This window comes from Mustela nivalis (assembly GCF_964662115.1).
Source record: "Mustela nivalis genome assembly, chromosome: 3".
NCBI classification, from domain to species: Eukaryota; Metazoa; Chordata; class Mammalia; order Carnivora; family Mustelidae; genus Mustela; species Mustela nivalis.
In genome coordinates, this window is record NC_139022.1 from 34,341,690 (window position 1) to 34,360,048 (window position 18,359).

The 18,359-nt window shown below is 41.5% G+C and overlaps 1 protein-coding gene across 7 annotated transcripts in view; it reads left to right on the forward strand.

Annotated features, from left to right (window-relative positions):
• KCNN2 (potassium calcium-activated channel subfamily N member 2) overlaps positions 1 to 18,359 on the forward strand; it is a 477,186-nt gene that overhangs the window by 279,714 nt on the left and 179,113 nt on the right. The window lies entirely within an intron of this gene.

Here is an 18,359-nt window from a genome sequence, read left to right on the forward strand (position 1 = left end):
GTAAGCTATCCTGATGTAAATTCCTGTAGGGGTTAAGCCCTAATGATTGAGGAAGATATAAAATGGAAAAATCAGCTATAACCGGAGAGGATTGTACTTGATATAATTCCCTAGCAACCTCCAGTTTTCAAGGCAGTGTTTATTTTATGTGGTGCTTTTCAAAGTGATGCCTTTGTTATTGTTATGGAACATGGCTAATTTTCTCAGTAACATGTGCAGCTTGAGGAAGATCTGTGATAAGACTGAAATCCCCAAATTGTCAGTAATTGCAAAATTACATTTTGAGCTGGAAACATGCTTTTTCAGATTTGCTGTACCACTCTTATATTTATAAGTTCCTCTACCTCTCTGAAATTTTATTTTGATCTTTGAGGAAAAGATATTAGTATGAGTTGTTATTACAGATTGAGTTCTCTTCGTTTTTAGTTTTTGGTTAGTTGGCTCCTACATACATTCCTCCTGACATAGCTCCATCATTTGAACTTTTACTCTGAAATACAAGAGAATTTTCACTTTCCTTCTGCGGGGACACTGAACGTTGTCCATGCCTTCAAATTAAAGTAGATCTTCTCGTTCACAAGGGAGTCTTCCCGAGGCCTGCAAGAACCCTCAATTGATTAATTTTAAGGACCATTTCATTTCCCCTTTCCACAAAATAGCTGAGGATTTTAATGAAACTTTTCATATCCTTAACGGTTTTAGGTATATAAGCTCAAGTCATTTGTACACATAGAGCTGTTAATAAGCCCAGCACTTTCCTACCTGATACTTTTTTGCGGGTAACCTAAATTAGCCAAAACTGCTGCAGTGATAAGATGTTCTGATGTGTGGCCAAAGAAGAAGGTGAAGAAGAAATGGATTGCACTGTGTGAGAAGTGGCTCTAAGATCTGGGGCAAATCAGTAAGGCATCAGAGGAGATGGTCTGCCCTCAGATATTTTTTAGACTCCACAAATTCTTCCCTCTTGGATGTGCACATTTGCAAAAGGCACCTTTCTTTAATCTATGTGCATTTCCTGTCTTCATCTTTGAAGACATGTTTTTGCAGTCAAGTGACCCTCCTTGTTGATTTCACACGTGGAACGTTGATGGAAACGCTTCCTCAAATCTGTACATGGAAAAGGTCATTCTGGTGGTTTTACTAGTCCCTTCATAGAAATATTTGTACAGGGCTTTGGCGTCTGCCAGTATCACTATTCAGTAAAAGGGTTTACTTTTTTTTTTTTTTTATCATCACCAGATAACTACATATTTAGTTTTGATTACTTTTTTTTTCTCATTTGATAAACAGCTTTTGTGCATCTTGTACACACTTGCTGAAATGGTTTTGTGGATCATTTTTCTGTTTCTACAGTATTTATGGAGTTGTCCCTGATGCATGGATTAGAGCCCCCTTCTGATGCAATTTTTAATATGAATAATCTTTCTTTTAAAGGCAGTTTTACATTTACAGAAAAATTGAGCAGAAAGTATAAAGTTCCTTTGTACGCTCCCCCGCCTGCAAGAAATTAGTCATTTCTTATTAATGTCATGCATTGGAATGGGACATTTGTTAGAATTGATGAGCCAGTTTTGATACATTGTTATTATTAACTAAAGTCCAGGGTTTACATTAGTGTTCTTTTGGGGTTGTCCACTTCTATGGCGTATACCCACCATTATAGTATCATACATGATATTTTCACTGCTGGAAAAATGTCCTGGGCTCTACCTATTATCCCTTTCCCCTCTGACTCCCTCTCCCCCAGCAGCTCCTGGCAGCCATTGACTGTCTTACCATCTCTAACACAGTGTTGCCTTTGCTAATATGGCTGTTTTCCCTTAAAAAAAGAAAAAAGGTGTGGGTTGAGAACTCTGCCTTGGGGGGTCAGATGGGTGGCTCAGCTGGTGAAGCGTCTGCCTTCAGCTCAGGTCATGATCCCAGAGTTCTGGGATTGAGTCCTGCATGGGGCTCCCTGCTCAGCGAGGAGTCTGCTTCTCTCTCTGCCCCTCCCCCTACTTGTGTGCTCTCTCTTTCCAACAAATAAATAAAAACAGTCTTTGCCCCCCCTACCAAAAAAGAACTCTGCCCTGGACTTACATTGTTTTCCCTTCATTTTATCACTGAATTAGATTTTCTTTTCAAGAAGAATATGAATTTTACCACCAGAAAGTTACTGCCAAGGTAGCGAAAATCTAGAACAAAAATAGCCAGCCTGAGGTGTAGGTTGGTAGAGACCCCCTGGGGCCACTCGCGTGCTAAGGGACCCCCTCTTGCGTATGAAGCTTTGAAGCAGATGAGTCAAATGTATTCCCTGACAAAATGATATATTGCTACATGGCATAGACCTTCTGGGGGCTCTTGAGAGCCCTTAAAACCATGATAGTTAAATTCACAGGTGCAGAAGATAAACTGAAACCGTCAGGGTTGACTATACGTTTGATTGCCATCCAGAGTTCCCACAGCATAACTTGATTCACAGGACACTAAGTGAGTGGAATTAGAAGGTAGCGGTGACCCGAGGCTAGATATTTAAGGATGGGGGCCCACAAGAATCAGAATCCTCTCCTAAGTGTGTCTTTGCTCTCAAATATCTGTAATACCCCACAAAGACATTAACACCTCCTGCTCTCCTGTTTCCTTATATCTTGGGCTGTGGGTCATGTTCCCATAAACTGTTCAACCCAGTGAAGCCAATTAATTCAAACAACAATTAATTCAATAATTAATTGTTGAATTAATTTAACAATTCAATAATTCCAGAGACTCCTCGGTGGCTCAGTCGGTTAAGCATCCAAATTTTTTTTTTTTAATTAACATGTTATTTGCTTCAGCGGTACAGGTCTGTGATTCATCAGTGTTACACAAGTTATAGCACTCACCAAAGCACATACCCTCCCCAATGCCCGTCAGCCTGCCACCCTGTCCCTCCCTCCCCCATACCCTCCAGCAACCCTCTGTTTGTTTCCTGAGATTAAGAGTCTCTTACGGTTTGTCTTCCTCTCTGGTTTCATCTTGTTTCATTTTCCCCTCCCTTCCCCTGTGATCCTCTGTCTTATTTCTCAAATTCCTCAGATCAGAGAGATCATACGATAATTGAATTTCTCTGATTGACTTATTTCACTCAGCATGCCATCCTCTAGTTCCATCCACAGCATTACAAATGGCAAGATTTCATTTTTTTGATGGCTGCATGGTAGTCCATTGTGTGTGTGTGTGTGTGTGTGTGTGTGTATATACACATATATACCACATCTTCTTTGTCCATTCATTTTTTTATGAACATCTGGGCTCTTTCCATAGTTTGGCTACTGTAAGCATCCAACTCTTGATTTGGCTTAGGTCATGATCTCAGGGTCGTGAGACTGAGGCCTGCATCAGGTTTCATGTTGGGTATAGATCTTACTTGGGATTCTCTCTCTCTCCCCCTGCCCCTTCCCCTCTTTCTCAAAATACTACTAATAAAAATAATTCCACTTCTTTCAGCTGGTCAAATGCAGTCTAGCACTTACTTTACAAAGTTGTCAAAGGACAAGTTTACCACATGCCATGCAACGTAGTTAAATGGCTTTATGTCCTACCGCCCACGGAAGGGAGACACTTTTTTTTTTTTTTAACAACTCTCACTTATGTGTTTTTTAAAAAATGGGGCTGTTTTTACTATTTAAGATTCAGACTCCTTTTTTTTATTGCTTTTTTCAGTACTTAGATGGTGGAAAATGAAATGTTTTGCTAGATCTTCATCTTTCATGAAATAAGCAGCATTGATGAAAAACAGACCACAATAGCTGTCAGCTCCCATTACTGCAAATTCAGAGAATGATTCGGATTTCTTTATTTTATTGGATTTGGGCTAACTATATTGATGGTTGAAATGACATGTTTCTTGAAATCAAGTAACCCTGTTAACCCCCTTTGTGAGGTTATATCAAGAACGATGTAACAACAGAAACCTGTAAAGAATGCTTAGGAATCCTCTGGGTCCTTGAATAGCTTTTCTGCAGAGGGATTTTACTGGAATGTTCCATTTGGGGAAGCAAGGGTTCTGTAAGATGCACAAATAAACAGAGTAGGGAAGCTGGCAGGGACCAGGTATTATCCTGAGGGTGGAATTTGAAGGAAGTCAAGAAAACCATCCATCCTAGGTCTTCTATTTACCAAGGACCTCAAATCGAGAGGCTGTCTCCGAGTTTACGCGTACACCGTTGAGAAACATTGACAGCCCTGATAGATACTGAGCACACTTCTTACATTTTCGTCACTTTTGTAACTTATTGTTTTTAAAGATTTTGTTTATTTATTTTTGAGAGAGAACATGCACAAGCATAGCATGGTGAGAGGCAGAGAGAGAGAGGGAGAGAGGGAGATTTGGACATTCTGCTGAGTGTGGAACTTGACAGGGGGCTCGAGGGGCCCTGAGATCATGACCTGAGCCAAAGTCAACCACCTGGGTGCCCCACTTTTGTAACCTATTTTAGCATTTCTTTTTCTATCAAAAGCCCCCCCCTCCCCTCCCTGCCAGTGAAAGTGGCCAGGGGAACTTCTGATCTACAGGAGGTACGGTATGGTACCTATATTATTGGGTCTGTATTATTATAAATCCCTTTTTAGCAACAAACTTCTCTTTAATCCCATGACGTTCCGTGCAGAGTTGCAACATGTAAGACAGAGGTAGAACTGCTTTCTTGGAGTTGGAGGTCACCTGAGCCTCCTCCTGGTCCCTACAGTGGCATCTAAATTACCTCTGGGGAACTCAGGACTTGAGAAAATAAGATTCAGGAATTATTAGACTGGTTTAACCCCTCCCAAATACAAATACCAAAATTTAGGCTTGGACAGGTTAGATTTCCTGTTCAAGATGGCCCATCTGGCTGGGGTCAAGAGAGGAGTAGACCTCTGGGTACCCCACTGAGTACTCTCCCTTGACAGGAATTACTGAATGGAATTTTCCTTTGATCTGATGCTATTTGAGGTTCAGATGCCCAGGGTCCTCAGGAATGATGGTGCATGCTAAGCTGTTAACATGAGCCCAGAAAGGAATTCATCTAGAAAACATACCACCACCAATCATGTTAAAAACATGAGTGTAGGGATGCTTGGGTGCTCAGTCAGTTGAGTGTCTGCCTTTAGGCCACCAGGTCATGCTCCCAGGGTCCTGGGATTGAGTCCCGCATTGGGCTCCCTGCTCAGTGAGGAGCCTGCTTCTCCCTCTGCCTGCCGCTCCCCCTGCTTGTGCTTACTCATTCTCACTCTTGCTCTCTCTCTGACAAATAAATACATAAAATCTTTTAAAAAAAGAACAAAGAATCCAAAAAAATGTGTATAGATATGTCTCATATATGACTTTTTAGCCCAGTCATTTAAAACCTGCTCTCATGAAGTTGTAATATTAAGGCTCATATATATAATTTATAAATATGCATGTATTCACACATGAATGTCATGGTCCTGTTTGAGGTCAGATGCACACATGCACAAAAGGAAGGCAAGGGAAGGAACGGGGCAGGGTGCTCTGTGAATCATTGCGGTCACTTTGTAAATGTTTATGGAATAAGTTCCAGATTCTGGGCTCAGGCTAAGGCCCACTGAGACCAGCAAATGCCTTCCAAAAGGGGCTTTTCAGAAGAGCAGCGTCAGTGCCTCTGCTTCTCAGATGGTTTCGGGTTTCCTTCTGTTTTCTTTCGGGCACTTGGTTCATTCCTTGATCTCTCTTCCCAGTGACCCCCAGCTGACTCTTTGCTGCTACCAAAGCTTTCTGCTTCGGAGACATAGCTCATTGAGATCTTGTAGACATAAAAAGAAAATAGAAGCTTGTCTGGACTACAGAAATTTGGAAGCTTATTGATGTCATTTTTTTTTTTTTTTTCCTGGAAGCCAGCTGTGTAATGTCTCCAATCCAGCTCCGAGGAATACACTCTTTTTGCAAAGCTTACATCACCCGGCCTTCAGGCTCCTACTGGGTATCATTTCTCCATTGACTTGCAGTGAAGCAACCCTCCTCCAAGGTGATTCGGTCTTTGGAAACTGCAGTCCCCTTACTCAAAAATCCCAAATGGCTCCTGACAAGTCTATTAATCATTTTTAAAGCTTGCCATAATAGCTCAAAGGATCCGTTCTGCCATAGGTGGTAATTGTTGGGTATGAACCTATGTTGGCTTGAGATTAACTTGCCTCTGACTTTGATTCTTCTTGGGATTTTATTTTGGTATCTGACATCACTCCCTCCCAATTTTGGCTCTAGCCATGCTCTCCCTGAGGAGTCCTGCCCTTCCATGAGGTGTGTGCTACTGTGAGTCTTAGAAGGAGCAGGAATTTTGGAGATTAATCTCATGATGAATGCCATACTTCACGCAAGAATTAGTGGTTCTGGGAGATACAATGCCTTACAGAGTCAGGAGACTGTTGGTGATATCAGTTGGTATGGGGTTGAAATAATAAGGGAAGCAGCAAGAAGCAAGTTCATTGTCTGTGGACTCAGAGAATACCAATAGAAATGAAAGTGGCTTACACGTTAGCTGTTATATGCAATTCCATGCTAATGCCATATTGAACAAAATGGACGTGATGTGTTGCCAGGGGACTGCCCACCATCATCATGGGCTGTGTGCCTGTCAGTCTTCACAGAGGCTCACGTGTGAACATGAAATAGGTTGTGAGGCACTGAGGGGACAAGGGGACCACTTTCTGGGCATGCTTGTTTGTTTAGTCTCTTTTATTGCCTAGGCAGGATAAAGCTGTGTTTTGAGGAAAAGTCAACTCTAAGTGCCTTGTCTACAGAGTTTATCTACAACTCATTCTGGAACATTTGAAGTCCATTGCCAATGCTTATTATCACCCATTATTTTTTCTTTGATGTTGTCTTGTAACATCTTTCTTTCCTGGTAAAATCTGAAGGATGGGCATTACTTATGTAGGTGATTGTAGAGTTTACATTTTGTTTAATGTATATATTTACAACTCCAGATCTGAAAGAGACAAGTCTTCAAATAAATATAGTATGTATACTATATAATCATACCTTTATGTCTAATTATATACTTATAACAACTATAATGCTATATTATATGAGAGTATATAATTATATTGGTAATTCCTATGTATAAATTGTATAAATTACTATTCCACATTACTGTTGTATAAATTGTAAATAAATTGTATAAATTGTATAAATTACTATTCCATATTACTGTTCACTGCCTGACAGTCACTTTAATTATATTATTTCTGTGCTCTTAAATTTGCTCAGGATTCACTGACTAAATTTTTATGCTGTGGGTATAAATTATAGTTGCATTGAAATTCTCTTCCTTCTTTTTCCTTCCTCCATACTCCCTGCCATCTACTCTTAGGAAAGACTTATTTCCTATGGGCATGTGCTATGTCATTGTTTTCTTTGTGTTCCTTTCTGTCATTTTCATTGGACAATTATAGTGTCAGAACTGAATGAGACCTTGGAGAACCAGGACTTAACAGTAGGTAAACAGAGGCTCAAAGATATTAAGGAGGCATCAGTCGTGCCATCCTCCTTTTTTGTCATTCTAGTCTTCTTTCCTATTTTTATTTTTAAAGATTTTATTTATTTATTTGACAGACAGAGACCACAAGCAGGCAGAGAGGCAGGCAGAGAGAGAGAGAGAGGAGGAAGCAGGCTCCCTGCTGAGCAGAGAGCCCGACATGGGGCTCGATCCCAGGACCCTGGGCTGAGCCGAAGGCAGAGGCTTTAACCCACTGAGCCACCCAGGCGCCCCCATTCTAGTCTTCTTTCTGATGTAGCCCTCCCCGTTGCCCCCACCCATGTCCAGACCTTGGTGTTTAAAATATTGGAGCTCTGGCTTGTATTCAGAAATCCCCACTGCATCCCAGTAGGGAACTTGCCCAGAATAAGGAAAGTAAAGTCTACCAAAGAATGAACTTCACAAGCAAGACTATGTTCTGGGTGGGAAGGAATAGAGGTCTGCTGGTTTCTTTTGTGTCCATTCTCCTATCATGTTCTCCTTGGTGGGATGGGACTTCAGCCCTTCTACATTGTGGCATCAGCCCTGAGCAGCCTTGCAGACAGGTTTCCTACAGGGGCAAGGTGTTTCCTTGAAGAGCCTGCCAAAGGCAGGAAATCAGACACTACACGAATGTACCTCCTCACAGTTCAGACCTAGTCTTTCTATCATCATTTGGCCATTTGCATGAACATAGTGGAAATTCATAGGAGAAATGAGCTCTCTCATATATAGTAATTCAGAATACAGGCTGAAACTCAGAGAGATAAAAGGGAGTCCCTTAATGACCATAAATATACTTAAAGCTGAGGTGAATGGCTGGGTAGGAAGTCATTGTTTTATATGAAAATCTCTACTTTTCTGCCATGATGATTTTATTCCTTTGTTCATGATAAATAAATCTTCATGCATTTAAGGAAAAACCTGACTTATGTTGCATCCATGTTAAGCAAAATGTCGTATAACACAATTATTTCTTGCTCCTAAATCAAACTCTATAAAATATAATGTTTAGCAATGTTCTTCTCCATATCCCATTATCATGCTAACATACTGCCACTTTTCCCTTTTTTTTTTTTTAAGAAATTTAAACCAAAGAGACTTTGCACCATCCCATTTTTGTCTCATTTTGTGGCTTTTATGTGCTCATCATAAAATCTGCTTGTAGAAATTCTCCATCTTCCTCTTGGATATTAGTCAAAGGAAGGAATCAAGTGTACCCTTTGACACAGAGCTTGGGGAAAGACTTCTCTTATTTCCAGTCCAGCTTGTTTCTCTCCTTGAAGCTCATAGAAGTTGTAGAGACAGTATTGCACAGTGATACCTCACTGTCTTCTTAAATGGAAGTTTCAACACAAGTAAAAGCAGATTCCCATTTTCCCTCTGCCTCCCCCAATATGACTGATTATTCCTTAAAGAGGAAAAGATTCAATGGTAAATCAACTGATGAATTAAATGGGTGAACTACCTCAGTTGAGATCAGACAGGAGATTTATTTTCCCATACTCATTTTAAATACTCCCTGTCTTTCTTTGGTTCTCAGTGATATCTCAGGCAACCACCAGACTTTTTCTGGGTGTTTGAGAGTATTCAATCAGTGAAGGTTATAATAAAACAAATAAAAATACCTCAGAACAATTTAAATAGAAACTTAAAAAGCATTCATCCAATTCCAAACTTCTCCTTCCTCACCAGATCTGGCCCAGATAGTGATTCCACAGTCAGGGTTGGGGAGAAGGTGGGGTAGTGTCTGTTCCTCTCAGTGTTTGAAGCATCTCCTTCCTTACTCTTTCAAGAAGAGTCATCAGGTAGAACATAAGGGAGCAGGGGTTTCCTTTTTTTTTGTTGTTGTTGTTGAGCCAATGCTTTTTCAGTTCTGTTACCTCCCAAATATTCTTTATCATGGCAAGCATTGGAATGCTATCATGGCAAGCATTGGAATGCTAGCTTTTCCATGAGGTTCACTAGCACAGACACCCTCTCTACAGGGCCCCCCACATTGCACAACAAATCTCTGGTGGAATGAAATAGTCTCCAGTTGGACCCTTCACCATCCTCCCCCAGTTCCTGCCCCAGCTGGTGGATCTTTGTGTTCCCCACATCTGGGCAGAGAGGTTCTTTCATGACACCTTGAGCTGAGTTGCCTCAATGAGCCTTAGGTTGATTGCTGGGAAACTCTGCTTTTCTAAACTATGAAAGCACAGTTTGCCCCAAGTATTGTCCTCTCATGTCGTTTTATGAGGATCATTCCAAACGTGTTCCTACCTTCATCTTCTACAGATGAGGAGTCTTGTGTCCATATGTGCTTCCAAACCCCAAGACCCCTGAACTCTGCCAAGAGCTTTTCTGGTAGCAGCATGGGACAGACCTCCTTGTTTCTACAGCTCAGGAACTATGGTACAGGGTGGTGATGATGAGATGGAAATCTCCTCTTCTGGAAAACAACCAGTTTTTTACGAGTAGCTCTCTTGGCCTCCCCTCATTTGATGTGGTAGCAGAGAATCAAAAGCCCAGGGAAGAAAGGGCAAATACCACAATGTTCTCTACCATGAGAGATCCTTCATGACGTTTCCTCTACTTAATGGATCTCTTGCCTTCTCTTATTTGAGCTCATTGGTGTGAGAGCCACCAGACATATTACAAGGGGTTGCAGACATATATCCAGCTTTTCTTTTCAGAATATGGTAGAATTTATTGCCCAATTTCCTCAGATAGAAGCTTTAAATTTAAGTTTTAAATGAAATCCTAACAGAACTGGAAGTCCCATTCTATACCCTGTTACAATAGAATATTGTAAATAACATGAAGACTTAATAGTTTGAATTTCCTGTTTCTTGGCTGTATTTCAGATGAGTTTGTAGAACCCACTGTAGGAAGATTTACTTAACTGAAGCTGGCAGAACGCTTGAAGGGACCTTAAAATTTTTCAAGTCTGTTCATTTCACTTACCGGTGAATATAACTGGAATCCAGAGGTCTTTGGTAGCTTAATTGAAGCCATATACTGTGTTAGTAGGCTAATAATTTTAAGTCTTAGAACCCTTTTTAATGATCTTTCATTTAAAACCTGGGATTTTTCTTAAAGTAATCTCTAAATTCTACTTGACATCTGAATTTTCAGAACTTGATGGATATTGAACTCCCATGTAGGCATACCCACTTATTTTAAAAGGCTGATATCCAGAATCTATAAAGAACTTCTCAAACTCAACACACAGAGAACAGATAATCATGTCAAAAAATGGGCAGAAGACATGAACAGACACTTCTCCAGTGAAGACATACAAATGGCTAACGGACACATGAAAAAATGTTCATCATCTCTAGCCATCAGGGAGATTCAAATCAAAACCACATTGAGATACCATCTTACACCAGTTTGAATGGACAAAATTAACAAGACAGTAAACAGTGTGTGTTGGAGAGGATGTGGAGAAAGGGGAACCCTGTTGGTGGGAATGCAAGTTGGTGCAGCCACTTTGGAAAACAGTGTGGAGATTCCTTAAGAAATTAAAAATAGAGCTTCCCTATGATCCTGCAATTGAACTACTGGGTATTTACCCCAAAGATACAGATGTAGTGAAAAGAAGGGCCATCTGTAACCCAATGTTAATAGCAGCAATGGTCATGGTCACCAAACTGTGGAAAGAACCAAGATGCCCTTCAACGGACGAATGGATAAGGAAGATGTGGTCCATACACACTATGGAGTACTAGACCTCCATCAGAAAGGATGAAATACCCAACTTTTGTATCAACATGGACAGGACTGGAAGAGATTATGCTGAGTGAAATAAGTCAAGCAGAGAGAGTCAATTATCACATGGTTTCACTTATTTGTGGAGGATAAGAAATAACACGGAGGACATGGGGAGATGGAGAGGAGAAGGGAGTTGGGGGAAATTGGAGGGGGAGAAGAATCATGAGAGACTATGGACTCTGAAAAACAATCTGAGGGTTTTTTTTTTTTTAAGATTTTATTTATTTATTTGACAGAGAGAAATCACAAGTAGACGGAGAGGCAGGCAGAGAGAGAGAGGGAAGCAGGCTCCTTGCTGAGCAGAGAGCCCGATGCGGGACTCGATCCCAGGACCCTGAGATCATGACCTGAGCCGAAGGCAGCGGCTTAATCCACTGAGCCACCCAGGCGCCCCAATCTGAGGGTTTTGAAGGGGCGGTGGGTGGGAAGTTGGGTCAGCCTGTTGGTGGGTATTATGGAGGCCATGTATTGCATGGAGCACTGGGTGTGGTACATAAACAATGAATTCTGTACACTGAAAAGAAATTTAAAAAATAAAAAATTATTAATAAATAAGTAAATAAAAAAATTAAAGAAACTGGGATGCCTGGGTGGCTCCGTTGGTTAAGTGTCTGCCTTTGGCTCAGGTCATGATCCTAGCATCCTGGGGTCAAGTCCCATATTGGGCTCCCTCCTCCATGGGGAACCTGCTTTTCCCTCTGCCTGCTGCTCCCCCTGCTTGTGCTCTTTATCTCTCATAGAAATAAACCAATTAGATCTTTTTTTTTTTTAAAGGAAAGATGCTAATTAGTTACAGTTCAAAGATTATTGACCAGATTATCTGATTCTTTTTACTTTTTTTCATTGAACTTGGGGATTTCTCACACACACACACACACACACACACACACACACACACACACACAAATTTGGCTCCAGGACAGCAGAGGAGCAGAATATTTTTATAGATGCTAGAAACCTCAGTGAAGCATGTAAGAAAGTTTGAGAGTGAGAGAGAGAGAACTTTTGTGATCTTTTGCAAGCCTTCCTTTATTACTTCTTTGACAGATTAGATATACTTGACATTTTGATGGTAATGTGTTCAGGCACAACAAAATTACCATGCTTTTTTTTTAAAGTGAGCCTCTGCTCAGTCTGGACAATGAGGAGCCCAGCTTCCATTAGGGTTACCTAATTATAAAACTACCATCCACAGTAAATCGTCTCATTAAGAATCTGCAAAACACAGTGGTCAAGGGCACAGACTCCAGAGTCACACATCCTAGGTTTAAATCTGGATTTGCTATGAACCATTTGCAAAGCTTTGCCAGAGTTCCCTGAAATCTAAGTGGCATTTTCCGTACTTATAAATGGAAAGTAATACAAGTACTCATCTCATTTGTTGTCTTCGTAAGCCCCAAATACTGCATCGGCATTGAGTTGGTATTTAAAGGTCAATGACTTTCATTTACCTTAAATCCTTAAAGGTAATGACAGTAACCAAAGTTAACTTGATTAACAAAATATTTATTTTGTCATTTACAGCATAAATTGGGTTAATTTAGTACAGTAAACAACTTCACATTCACAGGATGATATGGTATGATTTGTTCTTCCTCTCTGGATAGCAGGACAGAAAACATGTTGAACACAGACAGTATGTATCATGATGTAAACATATCAGAAGATTTAATTATTTAATCAGTGAGATCTGAGCACACAGTAGGTTCTATGAAGTTCTACAAAATACAAAATATTGACATCACCATCATATACTTAATCTTGCTAGAATCCAGATTAATAGGTTAACAACTGTTCACTGAATCTAAACTAAAATGCAGTGCATGAAAATGATTATTAATTTGACTACTTTTCATCATCCCCATTAAAAAATAACTTTTATTATGATCTATTCTTCTATGCTATGTACCAAATCCTTCAAAATCTGAAGTAGGTGATATCTCGGTAGGCAAAATAATATACCCCAAAATGATGTCCCGTAGATGTCTACGCCCTAATCCTTGGAACATGTGAATCTGTTACTTGATGTGGGAAAATGTCTTTGCAGATATGATTAGATCAAGAATGTTGAGATGCAGAGGTTTTCCTGGATGGATGAGGTTGGCCTAACCTAGTCGGCTGAGTGCATAGAAGTGGGGAGCCTTTATTGGCTGTGCTCACAGTCAGAGCAGATGTGTCTATGGGAGAAAGGTCAGAAAGATGCAGTGCTGATGAATGAAGGGATATGGAGAAATAGGCCAGAGCCAAGGAATACTGGTGGCCTCTGGGAGCTGGAAAAGGCAAGGATATTGATGCTCCCCCAAAGCTTCGAGAAAGGAACATGGTCTTGGTTTTCAGCCCGGCGAAACCCATGTTGGACTTCTCACCTATGGAACTAGATCTATTATCAGCTATTAGATTCGTTTTAAGTTACTATATTTGTGATAATATATTATAACAGTATACAGAACAATACAGATTTGGGGACCAGGACGTGGGATGCAGCTATGGGGTACCTGGAATATGGAAATGCCTTTGGAATTGGGAGGGGAGCAGAGGCTGCAAGAATTTTGAGAAGCATTACTTAAAAAATGCCAACATTGTCTGGACCAGGCTGTTAGGAGGAACATAGATATTGATGACTCACCTAGAAAAGACGCCAAAGTGAGCAATATGGTAGAAAAGAAGTAAATTGCCTTAAAGAATACCTATATCCTTGTGAACAGGCTATTCTAGAAATATGGGTATTAAAGGCATCCTGGATGAGAGCTCAGAAGGGAATGAGAACTGTTATTAGGAACTGAGGAACAGGGGATCTTGGATATAAGGCAGCAGAAGCCTCGGCAGAACGGTACCCTACAGTTACGTGGAAAGCAGATCTTGTAAATGATGAAGTCGGTTATTTAACTGAGGAGGCTTCCCAAATAAGATGTTTCAGGCTGCCGCCTGGTTTCTTCCTGTTACTTAGAGTACAGCTAAAGAAGAGAGATACATTGAGGAGATAAAAAGAACCTGGATATGATGATGTGGGAAATTCCCAATCGATACAGTTTTCGGAAGATGCTGAAGTCAAGAGATTCACCACCAGGAAAGCGTGCTCTCAAGAAGAAGCCTGGGGTGGTGTTCTAGAAACTTTTACTAGTGGCTGAGAACATACACAGAAGTAAGAGATTCCCTTAGTAAAACTGGGAGCAGCTGGGAAGCCCAAGGGCATTGACCCTTAGCCAGCTCAGTAAAAGCCCAGAACAGAGATGGGATTATCAAGGAGAGACGTGCAGACAAGCCTTTTGTCTAGTGGAGTGAATCAGTGAGACTCATATGGGCATCCTTGGGCCACTTGGTGGACTATACCGTGTCCCGAAAGGGAGAAGTGAGAAGCAGGACCCATCTGGGTCTGGGTCTGGGTCTGGCCCAGGGCTCAGGAATCCCTTTTCCCATAGAATTGCTACCCAAACCTGTTCTGAGCATCCAAGTTTGGGGGGACTTGTGTGGAAAATTTCCAAGAGCACTTCTAGTTCCTGGAGTTAACACGGCTAATACCACATATTATCTTTTATTTCCAGTGGGGCCTCAGGTAGCAACCTGTGCTCCAACACATGTCTTTTTGTCCCTGTTTTTGCTTTATTTTGTTTTGTTTGCAGAAAATGTATCACTTTCCCTAACAGGAGAGCCAAATCAAGATTGTGAGTAACTCCCGGTTATTCCAGTGAATTTTAGTCTTGCCATTTAATGAACCACGAAGGAAACGTCTAGCTTCCAGAATTTGGAATATTTTGAAATTGCCAGGAGAGGAAAGGAAAGGGAAGGAGTGGGGGAGAGTGGAGGGATGGTGGGGAGAAAAAGAGAGGTGGGAAGGATGAAGAAAATGAATGGGTATGTGTAGAGAAAGAAAGAGGAGGAGTTGGGGAGAAAGAGAGAAAGAGATACGTATTGGGACAGATAGAGAAGACAGGACATATTTGGAGGGAAGCATTCATTCTGCCTAGGAGAGCATGAGCTGGACCTTGAATGGAGGGGAGAGTCTTACAGAGATGTCATGGCAGGGGTAGGGGTGGGGGTGTAAGGGAACATTCCAGGCAAAAGAAGCAACATGGACAGAGTAGCCGGAGACTGAGAGAGAGGGTTACAGTCTGAGGACAGTGAGGAAGATGATGGGGTTGGACTATGGGTGCTCAGGAGAGAGTAACAGGACATGTAGCTCCTGGCACGTTGGGAAGACCAAAGAGTATGGGCTTTATTCTGTCCCAACTTGCTACAGGGTGCATCATGGCTGGTTCTGCCTATAGCCATGTGCTAAAGAGTGGGTGCATCTAGAAAACTGGGCTTCTCCATAATTTCTCTCAAAGCCAGACATCATCACAATATGGCTAGAATTCCTTCTGGCCTCTGCTCCAAGTTCCACTCACTCCCTACATCTGGTTGTCTGCAGAGCCTTGTGACCACCCTAGGCATCCAAACAGGATTTTATGAAAGAGGTCCTATTTTAAAGTTATGGGTTTTTTTGTTTTGTTTTTTTTTTTGTTTGTTTGTTTGTTTTGTTTTGTTTTTAATCTATTGTGTATTCCAAGTCATGAATCCCATTCTTGCATTTCTGTTTGGCAAGTATCCTGGTGGCTGTGACAGCCCTTTCTTTCTGGAACATACCAGATTCAGTTTTGTCGGCGGCAGTGGACTCCGACTTGCAGGATGAGAGATGATGCTGCAAATAAGCTGAAGAACATTCTGCAGAAAGGGAGGGCTTTCCCTCCTCCACCTAGTGCCTCCCCCTGAATACTATTCAAAAAGCAGATTAAAGGGACCAAGAGCAAATCACAGCGTGTGCGCACGCCCCCACCCCACACATATACAAGGGATGAAAAGGGATCAAAGCAGGAAAGAATTGAAAACAATATGTTTCCTGTCAGTAAAAAGTCACGTTTTCCCAGAGTGCAGGTGAAAAGAATTATTCGTCTTAATAGGACACGAAGTAGATACATGATCCCAGCAACCTACACTCTAAGATACTTCGTGATTACTTGATTGAAACAAAGTCTTAGAGCGTATTAAAGTGTCAGTTGGTTTTAATTTTCTCATCTGCTTCCCTTGAAACAGATATCTTGCACGTTGGTCTTATTTCAGACTGGTATATTTGGGAGAAGAGTCCCACAGCTCCCAGAATCAAGCTGTCCTTCTGGAATGAATGTCCTTTGCTACAGAGTGGGATTTGAGCAAACATTTGGTACTGTGCTTTTTGATCTGTTAGTACAGTTGCCATAATTATACCACTTCAGAGCACAGACAAAAATCACAAGGCTATCCTGAATAAACAATTAATTCTCTTTGAGTTGATTTCAACTATATTGTGAGAGCTAAGAGACACATGGAAACACAAATTAGTGAACAAACGAAATCGTGTAGGTGAGCAAAGCTCAGAACTGCATAAATTACAGAAAGCCAAATCAAACTAAATTTGTAGAATCAAAGGGGCAATTTTCTGATATTGGCAGTGGGTTGGTCAGCACTCTCATTTCAAGGGTCTCTATCTGTGCTCTTTCTGGGCTAGGTCTTCTTTTGGACCAAAGATGAGGCAGAATCTGGCCATCCCAGTCATCTTTGTTATTGGGTCCCAAAAGGAGTCTTCAGCAAGTCTAATTTTATAAATCAAAGAGATACATGAAAATACAATAAGTGTGGCAAGTAGTTGTTACCTTTCTAATTCTAATCTCTTTCTAGAAAGACAACCACCCTGAGTTGGTCAATCCCTTTGAATGTCATTTGAATTTACTTTCACCAGAAAACCTATGGATATCCCTAATGGAAGAGGCACAAGGCCTTTTATATAGATGTAGGTCTGAAGACTCTGGGCGCATTAATGACTATCCTATACTTCCACGCTCATCCTATTTGCTGGCGGAGAGCTTAGAACCTTGTGTTCTATATCACTGTCAATGGTGTAGCCATCAGTTTGTGAATGGCTTTTGTTTTGGGTGGGTCTCTGTCTAAACCCAGTCCTAATCATGTAGTACACTCTTACTACAGTTTATACTTGCAGGATGTACCAATTTTGGTTGAATCATTCCTGAGACTCTGCCTTGGGTCATGCTAGGCTCCCTGAATGAACCTGTTCACACTTGTCATACTCGAGTCTGGCAATAATTCTCCAGCAGCACAATACGATGGGTTAAGAAACAGACTTGATTGAGGCCCCTGAGTGGCTCAGTTGGTTGAGCGGTGGGCTCTTGATTTCGCCTCAGGTCACGATCTCAGGGTGGTAAGATCAAGCTCTTCATCAGGCTCTGTGCTCAACACAGAGTCTTCTGTCTCTCTCTCCCTTTGCTCCGTCCCCCTCAAGTAAATAAATAAAATCTCAAGAAATAAAAAAGAAATAGATTTCAGTGAGAACAGGAGAAACCGATGAAGCCATGCAGTAGCAAGAGAAGAGGGTCCTCTCTCCCTCCCCCCTCCCGCCAGTTCCCTGCCATCTTCTCACCATCCCAGGATGCTTTGTTGAGATAATTTGTGTCCTTGACCTTCCCCACACTCATTCCCTTGTTTTGGTGCATGTGAGTGTGACTTTGTCAGTGGGGAATAAACAAAGATGTAGGCACTAACTCATCCTAGCTAAGTCATCATAGCTGGCCAGATGGGTACCTAAGGTCACTTTTAGACACTTCTGATAATTGATTCTCATACTGCCAGCCCTCGGATAGCAAATACCACAAGGCTTTCATCATCTGTTTTTTCACCTGGCCAAAAGAGTGTCTTTCTGCCTCCTTAATTATATTCCCTTAGCCCTTCCCAAAATTCATGCCTGTCCTTATCATTCCTTACTTAAATTGTTCCCGTAGACTCACAACCCATCTTTGTGCCCATGTTTCCTCTCCCGTGTACCAGCTAAATGTTCTTTCTGTAGCCTAAATTTCTCTTAGGATTCTTCTCTCTGTGGATACCAATAGTATTCATCCCTGAATGCCTTTGGCACATGATACCCATCTAGTAGTGCAGAATGCCCAGCCCCTTGCCAGGTCTAGCTCCCTGAGGATTCTGGGAGCTCCAGAAGGTCCGTCCCCCCAGCCCCTACTTGCTGCTGTTTCTCTGCTGGACACGGGGGTGTCCTGATGCTGCTCTGTCCTGTTCCTTGGGGCACCATGGTTTTTCCTACAGCTCTGC